The sequence below is a fragment of the Carcharodon carcharias genome, chromosome 4, assembly GCF_017639515.1.
Source record: "Carcharodon carcharias isolate sCarCar2 chromosome 4, sCarCar2.pri, whole genome shotgun sequence".
Taxonomy (NCBI): Eukaryota; Metazoa; Chordata; class Chondrichthyes; order Lamniformes; family Lamnidae; genus Carcharodon; species Carcharodon carcharias.
Genome location: NC_054470.1, coordinates 39,023,794 through 39,036,833, shown reverse-complemented (window position 1 = coordinate 39,036,833; position 13,040 = coordinate 39,023,794). Strand labels below are relative to the sequence as shown.

Here is a 13,040-nt window from a genome sequence, read left to right as displayed (position 1 = left end):
GACAAAATGAGTCCTTTGCCTCGTGGCTAAACAGTGATAGGGAAATAGTTATTTTACTAGAAACAATTATTTTCCCTCTGAATCCTGAGCTGAGATGAAGGAAGATCAAAAGATTTATCTTCTACAATTAAATGAAATTGAGAGTGTGGGCATATAAAGTGGGTCCAACAGCATTTTGAATTTATAAATTAGGAGCTTAAGAGTGCAGGAGTGAATAAATAATACATTTGTAGGAAATATTTTTAAAGTAGGGAGCTTTGGATGGTCCTTTACAAAAAGAACTTTTATAGGGTTTCTCCAAGATAACACTAAGGATGAGAAGCTGTAACAATGAGACTTGAGATGCTGAGGCTGTTTTCTACTAAGGAGAGATGTTTTAGTTTTTTTTAAATAAAAAGTTTAGGTAGCTGAAGAAGAAAAGACTATTTCCTCTGTGGAATCTGTGACAAGGGAGTCATTCATTTAAATTATTTATTGTAAGCAAGGAGAGAGACTAGAAGAAATTTCTTTACTGAAGATAGTTGTTGGAGCATGGAACATGGAGTGGTTGAGGCAGAGACCGTTGAATACTTTAAAGGAAAACTGAATAATACTTGAAGCAGAGGAAGATGTTGGGCAACAAGGAGGATGGACGGCAGTTAAATGAGATTTTGATTATTTTAGCAAGCTACCAGCATAGCGAGATGCCCCAAATGACAGATAACGTAGGAAGTAGGAGCAGGAATAAGCTACTTGGCCCTAGAGACTGTTCCACCATTCAATAAGATTAGGGCTGATCTAATTGTGGCCTTAACTCCACTTTCCCACTGGCCTCCCATAGCTCTATACTTCATTCTGTACTGTAAACTGCTATGGTTCTAAGTAAAACTGTTCATCACAAATAGGTTTCAGAGATGCATACAAATTGCAGGCAGGCTATCTTGACCATCTTTACACCTATGAAATAAAGCAATTCTTGAGTGTGAAATAAAAACCATGGACAAATGTAATCAATTAATGATTCCAGTGATTCAATATTAGCTACTTTGAACTTCTAGGTGAACTTTGTATCTTAAAACCCATTCAGATTTAAGGTAATTGGCAAAAGAAGCAATGGCAACATGAGGAAAACTTACTCATGCAAAAAGTGGTTAGGATTGGCGACATTAGAAACTTTTTCACACAGCAAGTGGCGAGTTTCTCCCTACTTGCTCTTGTCTAGATGCCACGTGATTTCAATCAAATCTCCTCTTACCTTCTGTTCTTTCAGGAGAGCAACATAGCTTCTCCAATTTAACCATGTAACTGATATCCCTCACCCCGGAACCATTCTCGTAATCTTTTCTGCACCCTGCCTAAAGTCTTCCCTAAAGTATAGTATCCAGAATTTGACTCCTGTTGAGGCTGAACCAATGTTTTTATAGGTTCACCAGAACTTTGCCTCTATTTAAAAAAAACCCAGGTTCCCATATGCATTATTAACCATTTCTCAGCCACCCCTGCCACCTTCAATGATTTGTGCACAAATACCTCCAGGTCCTTCTGCTCCTGCAACCCCTTTAGAATTGTATCCTTTATTTTATGTTGTCTCTCATTTTTTCCCCTATCAAAATGAATTATTTCACACTTCTCTGCATTAAATTTCATCTGACACGTGTTTGCTATCCACCAACTTGCCTATCCCATTGAAATCTATCACTACCCTCTTCACGGCTCACAGTACTTCCAAGTTCTGTTTCATCTGCAAATTTTGAAATTGTGCCCTGTACACCCAGGTCTCTATCGATATATATTAAGAAAAGCAGTGGCCCTGGTACCGACCATCCACTATATTCCCTTTTCTAGTCCGAAAAACAACTTCACTGTTACTATTTCTGGTCACTTAGCCAACTTTTGTATCCGTGTTGCCCTGTCCAATTCCCATAAAGAAATATGAAAACCATGGATTCTTAGGATTTTAAGAAGAGGTCAAAATGTAACAACAGGAAAACTGTCCTTTGGCAACCAGAATTTAACTGGCTTAGTTCCAGGTGTCAGAAAACAATATTATTCCTGCACCTTGGAATGGTATTTGCCATGCATCCAGTGTGCTTAGCCTCAGCATTGGATCAGTGGGAGTATTCTAACTCAATTGTAGTAGTACCTCATCATGTTTCCACCCAAGTTGAGTTTACTCCCATGCTTCCCTATTGGGTGACAGAAACAGCGGATGGGGTTGCAAGCTCTCCCTCCTTCGACTGCATCTCACACTGGCACCAAAGCCCACAGGGCATCCAGCCCGGCCCTTGCCCTGCTTGTTACTCAGCCTCTTTCTGATGTGGGGCAGAGGGGAGCGATAGGATCCAGCAGGTGGGCAGAGAGGCTTCATAAACACTGTTTAGGCTCCAAACATCAAATAAGAAACTACCAGTCCCATATTTGCACTGAGTGTGGCGCAGCTGTGGGGCTTCTTGGGGGGAGGACCCAGTTTAACAGCTGCCATCTTTATATGGGGGCAGGGTATAGCAAGGCACATGTGTGGCCATCCTGGGTCAGGAAGCAGGAGAAGGGGCTTCAGGTACTGAGGAATAGAGAACTTGGTTGAACTTACTTAAGTGTATGAAATAACATTTTTATGAAGTACTTTAAAACAAAGATTTTCATATTTATATGATGTTTTATATATTGACCTACAAGACAAGAACTTTATATACTGAATGTTCCTATGTTGCTTTCTTGCTGTTTTGAATTTGTTGGCACCTAGGTCCACGTTAATTTCGAGTGTTAAAATGGGGTCACATTGGGAAAAATAGCTTGGGAAGCACCGGTTTACTTGGTATAAATTTTGCTGCCCATAATTACTGAGGGATGCTTGCAGGGAGTGTAATACATTGCCAGCCTTGAGCTCCCTTTGAGTACTTCAAACTCCTTTCACTTGGAACCCTTACTCAGATGAAAATTTCATCTTTTCAGTTTGGTTTGGGTTCAACTCCAGTCCCAGAGATGTTTCCGCTGTGTGAGGCAGTTCTGTTGTAATCGCTTCAATTTGATAACATAAGCTACTTTTTAGTTATTTTTGGCGCAAAGGTGAAAAAGATGCTGATAAGAAGAGCCTATTTGAAAGTCTGGCCTTCAACTCGCATTTTTAGGGCCAACTGATCATTACCATTATTTAAACTTGCCCACAGGAGCTAAAATAGACACCTGCAGATTTAGCACTCAGGCTGCTTGGCAGCACTATTTGCAGCCCCCATACCCCCACCTACACTGAAGATGTGCAGTGCATGGATAACGCACAACGGAATGTTTCAGGGGCCAAGGGAGAGTGTACACAGGTTCTCAGCTGCAGCCCTGAAGGTCCCAAAGGAGGAAGTTCATAGGAGGAGGGGTGTGTAGATGATAGGGACTGCTATGAATAAGTCTAAATAATAAAAATGGATCGATCATCTGGTACCAACCTTGGCACCGGACATGACAGGCAAATTCAGGTCAATCGACCCTGCAAATTTTTCTCTAAGATATGGGGACAAGTGCTAAAATTGGAAGAGTTGCCCCAGAGACTAGTCAAACAAGAGCCTGGCATAATGCTACTCAGAATCATCCTTTTAGCCAAAGCCTCCATCATGATCTCTGGCTATTGCCTGTTCCATTGGGAAGGCAGACCCAGCAGAGGTGACAGCACAATGGTATACAATTGGGAGAGACTGGCCCTGGGAGTCCTCAGCATTGACTGTGCACCCCATGACATCTCATAGCTTCAGGTAACAAATGTGGGCAAGGAAACCTGATTACCACCCTCAGCTGATGAATCAGTACTCCACCACTTGGGAAAAGCACTGAGGGCAACAAAAGCACGGAATGTACTCTGGGTGGGAGACGTAAGTATCCATCGTCAAGAGAAGCTCAGTAATTTCACTACTGACCAAGCTGACCATGTCCTGAAGGACATCGCTGCCAAACTGGGCTTGCGACAGGTGGTGAGAGAATCAACATGAGGGTAAAGCCTGGAAAAACTCAACAGGTCTGACAGCATCTGCGGAGAGGAACACAGTTAACGTTTCGAGTCCATATGACTCTTCAACAGAACTAAGTAAGAGCTCTTTTCTATTTTTACTTAGTTCTGTTGAAGAGTCATTCGGACTTGAAACGTTAGCTGTGTTCCTCTCCACAGATGCTGCCAGACCTGCTGAGTTTTTCCAGGTATTTTTATTTTTGTTTTGGATTTCCAGCATCCGCAGTTTTTTGCTTTTATCTAAGGGTAAAACCTACTTGACTTAATCCTTAATAATCTACCTGTCCCAGATATTATTGGTGGGAGTGACCACTGCACATTCCATGTGGAGATGAAGTCCTGTCTTCACGTTGAGGCCACCCTTCATTCATGTTCGGTGTTCACAGTGCTCCATCGGGGCACTACCACTGTGCTAAATCGGATTGATTCAGAACACATCTAGCAGCTCAAAATTGGGCATTCATGAATTGTATCCATCACAATCTGTAACCTCATGGCCCAGCATATTCCTCGTTCTGCCGTGACCATCAAGCTAGGGTATCAGCAGTGATTCAATGAGAAGTACAGAAATGTATCTAAAAATAAGATGCCAACCTGGTGAAGCTAAAACACAGGACATGCATGCTAAACAGTAGAAGCAGCATATTATAGATAGAATTTAGTGACCCTGCAACGAGGTTAAATCTCTGCAGTCCTGTCACTTCCAGTCGTGAATAATGGTGGACATTTAAACAGCTGATGGGGGGAGGAAGGTCCTCCTGATGGCAGAACCCAGCCTGAGTGCAAAAGACAAGGCTGAAACATTTGCAACCATCTTCATTCAGAAGTGCTGAGTGGATAATACATTACAGTTGCTGGTCTTCATACAACTCAGTGCACTCCACATGATATTAAGAAATGGCTAAGTGCATTGGATGCAGCAAAGGCTGAGCCCCAGCAGCATTGGCTACTGTGCCTCTAGGCAAGCTGTTTCAGCACACCTGCAAAACTGTCATCAACCTGATAAATATGAAAATTGCTCATAATAAATGTGTATGTATGATATTTACATTTCATATGTACACTTACATACACACACACTCTTTATGTTGCATCGTCCTCAGTGTCAGTGTCCACTCTCAGGCCAGCATCCCCATAATCAAGGCAATATTTATGGCTAATCAGCTACGTTGGGTGGGCCACATCGTCCACGTCTGATACATGACTCTCAAAACAATCTCTCGAGCTTTGTCACGGCAAGCAGTTACCAGGATGGCAGAGGGAATGTTTCAGGAACATTCTCAAAGTCTCGTTGAAAAGATGCAACATCCCCACCAACCTGTGGGGAATCTCTTGCTCACGACCACCCAAACTGGAGAAGAAGCATCTGCATAGTGTCAACCATTCTGAACATCTCTGACAGGCCCAGGTGGAGGCCAAGCACAAACGGCAGAAGGAGCACACCAAAACCTGAGTATTCCACCCACCCACTCATCAAATACTACTTGTCCCACCTGTAGCAGTGTGTGTGGATTCAGAATGAACTTCTTAGTCACCCCAGGACCCACAACCCCAGAATGGGAAAAAGTAATCCTCAGGCCCTGAGGGACTGCCTAAGAAGAAGATATTGCATCGTGTAGGCAGATATTATCTTACTCTTTATAGTCATGTGCAGATTTAGACAAAGACTGATTTATGATGGGGGAGCTATGTTGATTTAATAATGTTTGTCGTGCAAGCGCTAACATATTAAATAAAATGCTAGGAGTCATTCCACACTCTTCCACTTTTGTATCAGTTTCATCTCATGCTGTGAAACAGAAATTTAATCTTGCTGAAAAGGTTGCCAGGTTTTCATCTTGCACCCATCAGGACCAATGCAAAAATGCCAAATTTCAAATGGTCACAACAATTTATATGAGAGAAAAGGGTGCTGATTGGTTGGCTAGTCTACCCTGGTGTTGCCATGGAGAAATCAACGGAGAACTGTAGGCTCCCCAAGCTTCTGAGTAATTCAAAAAAGACACAGGCTTGAATATATTCCTTGTGTTTACACAGAATGGGTCTTTGTATATGCATGTATGTTACTTCTAGCAAGCATGTTACGAGCTCAACTGATTATCTTAAATTGGCTGTTAGTGTAGCTATTAGCACACTCAGGATTGTTCACCAAGCACTGCCCAATCATGAAATCACATCTAACAGTAATTTGTTATGGGCTTTGCAAGCGTGGCGTGGTTAAGTAGAGTCTGTTCTTTGCCCATTACCAACAGAAATTTGATCCATAATTGTCTTGGTATAGCATAGTTATGAGTATATTTTGTCAAACTGGACTTTCTGAACCAATGTACTGTACACTGTTTATGCTGTTCGGTATTTAAAGCAATTTTCTTTCACAAAAAGTGATTTAGCAAGATGCTTGAATCTGCTCTTGGGTATTTCTAGATTAACTCTTGGATATCTTTGGATCTTATAATAAACCTTACCTAAGTTTTTTGCTTATTGTTTTGCCCCGTCCTTCTGCATCCAAATTATGAGAGTTATTTTGACCTTATTTGGTAGGTACAACAAGCTTTTAAATAATGTTGTAATTGTTACTGATGTTAAACTGGGCACTGGAAGTCTGTAATTTAACATTTCATTGAAAGGATGACTGATTTGTTCAGTGTTTGTAAAATGAAAAACTACACTGATAACTTGGTGATGTGTGGAAAGAAATTGGATCATTGGCTATATTTCAAAAGCCTGAAGATGGGCAAGAGGAGCAGTATATTTTCTGATCCTCCAATTAGCTGTTTAAACAATTTGAGTCTGCACTGAGGTTAAAAATAATAACTGTAGCTGCGATTTCTGGTCCTTTGCAGCTTCACTACTTTTTGTCATGAAGCTATTAATGTATGTAACATTATTGGAAATTACGTTTCTTTAAAATAGAGGGCTAGTCTGTAGGTGTGTCTTAATTGGATTAAAACCAGCTAGTCTGGGTGCTTTGATTTGTGCTAGTTTTGGGATGTAAGAGAGGTAGAGTGCATTTGCATTTCGTTGAATGGAGCATTGTAGAAGGGGAGAGAATTCTGGTACCTAGCTAGCAGAGACCAAGCATACTACAGATAAAATTGGTACTATGAAAGGGGTTTTATTGTTAGAAGAAGGGGCTGGTGATAAAATGAGAACTTACATTCAGTGAGCTGTGTTGGGTACAACAGTTTTGTGTGTGCAGGGCAGAGGCAATGTAAGATCAAAGTAGCTGTAAGCTGACAACTGTCTCCACAGGAACCAAAATGAAAGGAACCTTAATTTGAATTTGTAAAGTGAAAATGCTTTGCCTGGTGTCTGGTTAAGTCTATGGGTGCTTTTGCTTTAGTTGAGATTAGTCTGGGAATTTGTTAAAAGTTATGATAGTAACTTGTAGCCATGTGTATGTGTTTAATGTATTATAACTTAATAAAATGTTTTATTTAGTTTAACATAAAAACCTCTCGAGAACTGGTGGTCTGATTCCTGAATTTAGAGCTGCACCTCAAACATACCACTTAAAAATATGGGTCATAACATTTTCTTTGACCTTGTGTGATGAGTCTATCCGATTTGTCATTATACATTGAGCTGTGGACTTCTGCCAAGCTAGTGGTGTTATCACTCTGCAGTTTGGCTTTGAGTAAATGGGACTCTGTGTTGTGATTTGACTTCATATTTCTATTCAGTATCTGCTATTGGTATTGCACAACTTTCTCCAAGAATATAGTCATAGAGGTCGACAGCACAGAAAAAGGCCCTTTGGCCCTTGAGTCTGTGCCAGTCAAACAAGTACCTAACTATTCTAATCCCATTTTCCAGCACTAGGCCCATAGCCTTGTAAGCCATGGCACCGCAAGTACGCATCCAAATACTTCTTAAATATTGAGGGTTTCTGCCTCTACCACCCTTTCAGACAGTGAGTTCCAGATTCCCACCACCCTCTGGGTGAAAAAATTCTTCCTCCTGCCCCTTACCTTAAATCTATGCCCCCTGGTTATGATCCCTCCGCTAAGGGGAAAAGTTTCTTCCTGTCTACCCTCTCTATGCCCCTCATAATTTTATGCACCTCAATCATGTCCCCCTCTCAATCTCCTGTGCTCCAGGGAAAGTAACCCCAGTCTATCCAATCTCTCCTCATAACTAAAACTCTCCAGTCCAGGCAACATCCTAGTAAATCTCCTCTGCACTCCAGTGTAATCACATCCTTCCTATAATGCGGATCCCAGAACTGCACGCAATACTTTAGCTGTGGCCTAACCAGTGTTTTATACAGTTCCAGCATAACCTCCCTGTTCCTACATTCTATGCCTCGGCTAATAAAGGCAAGTATCCCATATGCCTTCTTAACCACCTTATTTTCCTGTCCTGCTACCTTAAGGGACCGGTGGATGTGCACACCAAGGTCCCTCTGATCCTCGGTACTTCCCAATTTCCTTCCATTCATCATGTATTCCCGTGCCTTGTTTGTCCTGCCCAAGTGCATCACCTCACACTTATCCGGATTAAATTCCATTTGCCACTGATCAGCCCATCTCTCCAGCCTGCCTATATCCTCCTGTAATCTAAGGCTATCCTCCTCACTATTTCCACCCTACCAATTTTCGTGTCACCGGCGAACTTACTGATCAACCCTCCTACATTCAAGTCTAAATCATTTATGTATACCACAAACAGCAAGGGACCCAACATCAATCCTGTGGAACCCCACTGGACACAGGCATCCAGTCACAAAAACAATCCTCAACCATCACCCTCTGCCTCCTGCCACTTGGCCAATTCTGGATCCAATTTGCCAAATTGCCTTGGATCCCATGGGTTCTTACCTTTGTTCTCAGTCCCCCATGTGGGACCTTATCAAAAGCCTTGCTGAAGTCCAAGTAGACTATGTCAAATGCATTGCCTTCATCTACACACCTGGTCACCTCTTCGAAAAATTCAATCAGATTGGTCAGACATGACCTCCCCTTAACAAAACCATGTTGACTGTCCTTGATTAATCTCTGCCTCTCCAAGAGTTGATTAATTCTGTCCCTCAGAACTATTTCCAATAGTTTTCCCACCACTGAGGTTAGACTGACTGGCCTGTAGTTCCTTGGTTTATCCCTTCCTCCCTTCTTGAAAAACGGTACCTGATTGGCTGTCCTCCAGTCCTCTCGCACCTCCCCTGTGGCCAGAAAGCTATTGAAAATTATTGCCAGCGCCCCTGCTTTCTCCTCCCTTGGCTCACTCAACAGCCTGGGATACATTTCATCTGGAGATTTATCTACTATTAAGCCTGCCAGACCACTTAGAACCTCCATTCTTTCTGTGCTAATTTCTTCAATTATATCACAGTCCTTCTGCCTGATTTCTGTACCCATGTCGTCCCTCTCACTTGTGAACACTGACACAGAGTATTCATTCAGAACCCTACCTATGTCTTCCAGCTCCACATACAAATTGCCACTATGGTCCTTAATGGGCCCTACTCTTTCCCTAGTTATCCCCTTACTCTTAATGTACTTGTAAAATAACTTTGGATTTTCCTTTATTTTACCTGCCAGTGTTTGTTCATGTCTCCTTTTTGCTCTCCGAATTTCCTTTTTAAGTTTTCCCCTACACATTCTATATTCCTCTAGGGCTTCCGCTGTTTTGAGCCCTCGGTATCTGCCATAAGCTTCCCTTTTTCTCTTTATCCAATCCTGTATATCCCTTGACATTCAGGGTTCCCTGGATTTGTTGGTCCCACCCTTTGTCTTTACTGGAATATGTTGGCCCTGTACTCTCCCTATTTCCTTCTTGAATGAGTCCCACTGCTCTGATGCAGATTTACCTAAAAGTAGCTGCTCCCAGTCCACTCTGGCCAAATCATATCTGATCTTACTAAAATCAGCCATCCCTCAATTTAGAACTCTGATTTCTGGCCCATCCTTGTCCTTTTCCATAACAACCTTGAATCTAACAGAGTTATGATCACTATCTGCAAAATGCTCCCCCACTGATACCTCTACCACTTGCCTGCCTTCATTCCCTAAAATTAAGTCCAGGACCGCCCCCTCTCTTGTAGGACCTTCTATGTACTGGCTTAAAAAGCTCTCCTGGATGCATTTTAAGAATTCCACTCCCTCTAACCTATCACACTATGACTAACCCAGTTAATGTTGGGGAAGTTGAAATCCCCCAGTATTACTACCCTATTATTTTTACACTTCTCTGAAATTTGCCTACATATCTGCCCTTCTATTTCTCTGGCTGTTTGGAGGCCCATGGTACACTCCCAGCAATGTGATTGCTCCTTTTTTATTTCTCAATTCTATCCATATGGTTTCATTTGAGGAGCCTTCTAAGATGTCATCGCTCCTTGCTGCTCTAATTGATTCCTTGATCAATATTACGATACCCTCTCTTTTATCGACCCTATATCCTGGAATATTGAGCTGCCAGTCCTGTCCCCCTCTCACCCATGTCTCTGACAGCAATGACATTATACTTCCATGTGTTAATTTGTGCCTTCAACTCACCTGCCTTATTCGTCAGACTCCTTGCATTAAAATAAATATTATCCAACCTTGCCAAACTCCCTTGTGCCTTAACTGGCTATAATTTGTATGCCTTCCAGGCTCATTTGCTCTCTCTCCTAATTTTGGCTGTGCATCTGCCCCTGCTGAACCTCCTCTCAGGATCCCATCTCCCTGCCAAGTTAGTTTAAACCCTCCCCAACAATGCTAGCAAACCTCCCCACAAGGTTGTTGGTCCCACTCCAGTTCAGGTGCAACCTGTCTGTCTGCCTTGTACAGGTCCCACCGCCCCCAGAAACGGTCCTAATGTCCCATAAATCTAAAGCCCTCCCTCCTGCATCATCTACCAGCCACGCATTCATCTGGACTAACCTCCTATTTCTACACCCACTAGCGCACGGCACCAGAAGTAATCCAGAGATTACTACCTTTGAGGTCCTGTTTTCTAATCTGTTTCCTAGCTCCCTAAATTCTGCTTGCAGGACCTCATCCCTCTTTCTATCTATGCCGTTGGTACCAATATGTACTATGATCTCTTGTCTGTTTGTCCTCCCCCTTTAGAATGCCCTGCAGCTGTTCAGTGACATCCTTGACCCTGGCACCAGGGAGACAACAATACCACCCTGGAGTCACGGCTACGGCCGCAAAAACACCTGTCTGTTCCCCTTACTATCGAGATTTTGATGAAAAACAGTTGAGTTAAAGGCCTGCTGAGTATTTCCAGCATTTTCTGTTTTTATTTCAGATTTCTAGTTGCACAGTATTTTGCTCTTGTGCTACTTTGCATAGATATTTCAATCCCCTGTGGGAAACCAAATAAAATGTTACAAATAGAGATGATGGACTGGATCTTCCTGCTCCTGGGACTATTGGATTGCTTAGGTACAATGAAGATGGAAACATCGAGCCATGAGGAGTATGTGCCTTTACTGAAGCCTACCTGTTTTTTCCGCCCATTTATATTAAGGACTGGAAAAACTTATCGCAGTGTTGAACAGTAAAACTCTGATTTAGGTGTGTACTGTATACATGATGCACTGCAACAGCTCACCAAAGTTCCCTCGATAGCACCTTCCAAACTCACGACCTCTACCAGCTAGGACAAGGGCAGCAGATACATGGGACCACCACCACCTGCAAGTTCCCCTTCAAGCCATATACCATCCTGACTTGGAATTATATCGCCATTCCTTCACTGTCAATGGGTCAGAGCCCTGATATTCCATTCCTAACAGCACTGTGGGTGTACCTACACCACATAGACTGCAACAGTTCAAGAAGTTGGCTCACCACCACCACCTTGAGGGCAATTAAGGATGGGCAATAAATGCTGGTATAGCCAACGATGCCCAAATCCCATGAACGACTTTTTTTTAAGAAAAAGCACATCACAAGCGTTCATTTGTTGCACAGCGTTTAACAGAGCAACCCCATTTACAACATCTGTTTTTCTCTATTTGGAACTCATGTACATAACTGAAATTGACTTAACATTTTCTGTTTCAAGTGAAATCTACTTATTAGTAGGGCGTATATTTTGCTCCTTTCCCTAGATTCACAGAAAAGTAGATGTGTTTAAAGGACTGTTTTCCCCATTTGCTCTTCTTATTTTGGAAAGAATTTGTGAAGAGAAGAATATATTGCCTGGATCATCTGTTTCACGAACTTGTCTTGAAATATATTGGCACTTTGCATATAGTTCTAGATGAAACAAAATATATTCTGTACATATCAAAACTGCTGATAAAGCCCTAAAAGTTTAAATTTGCAACTCCTGATTGCACCTTAAAGAGACGATTGTGATCCAAAGATTGCATGTGCCGAGGGACAAAATGGAGAAAACTGATATACAAAATGGTCTATATTTAACATTTTCTGGCTTTGATATTTGCATTATTAAAAGGAGCTAATGTACTACAAAAAGAGCATGCTATGTTTTATGTTTCATTGCGAAATAATTGCTAGATGTTGACTTGCCTTCCTATTGCTGTTGGCTACATACTAAATGCAGGACCATCAGTCTTCAGAGAAGGAAACAAAAGTGATTGAAGTGTTCATGCAGCCTCAATATATCAGATGATCAGTGATCATCTAAAGAATTCAATTCTAGTAATGAGTCACCAGCATAAATTTAGCAACAATATATAGTATATAAATTTAGCAACAATATATAGTATGTCGATGTTTTAAAATGGTATTGATCTGTCTGACTTGTGAACCAGTTAAGCAAAGTAACTAAAATCTTTTTACTTCATCTGTTTGTTGTCGAGCTGATTTTACAAATTTTGTTTTGCATTTTAAACAGTTTAATTGTGCAGACAAACATGTTTTCTCTCAACAAATAAAAATCACCACATAATGGGATTCCATGGCATCTGTCTCTGAGAGTGGGATTTTCTGGCCCCGCCCACCGCCAGGATTGTCCAGTCCCGCCGAAAGCTAATGGACTTCTGGCTGGGCCACTGAATCTCCAGTGGCGGGTCCCACCACGACAGGGCTGGAAAATCCCAGCCACAGTGGTGTCAGCAAATTTATTTTGTGATGAAACTATGAGCTTTAGAGCAATGCAGCTTTTT

The 13,040-nt window shown here is 41.9% G+C and overlaps 1 protein-coding gene across 2 annotated transcripts in view; it reads left to right on the top strand.

Moving 5' to 3' along the window:
* LOC121276994 (hippocampus abundant transcript 1 protein-like) overlaps positions 1–13,040 on the top strand; it is a 124,590-nt gene that overhangs the window by 75,477 nt on the left and 36,073 nt on the right. The window lies entirely within an intron of this gene.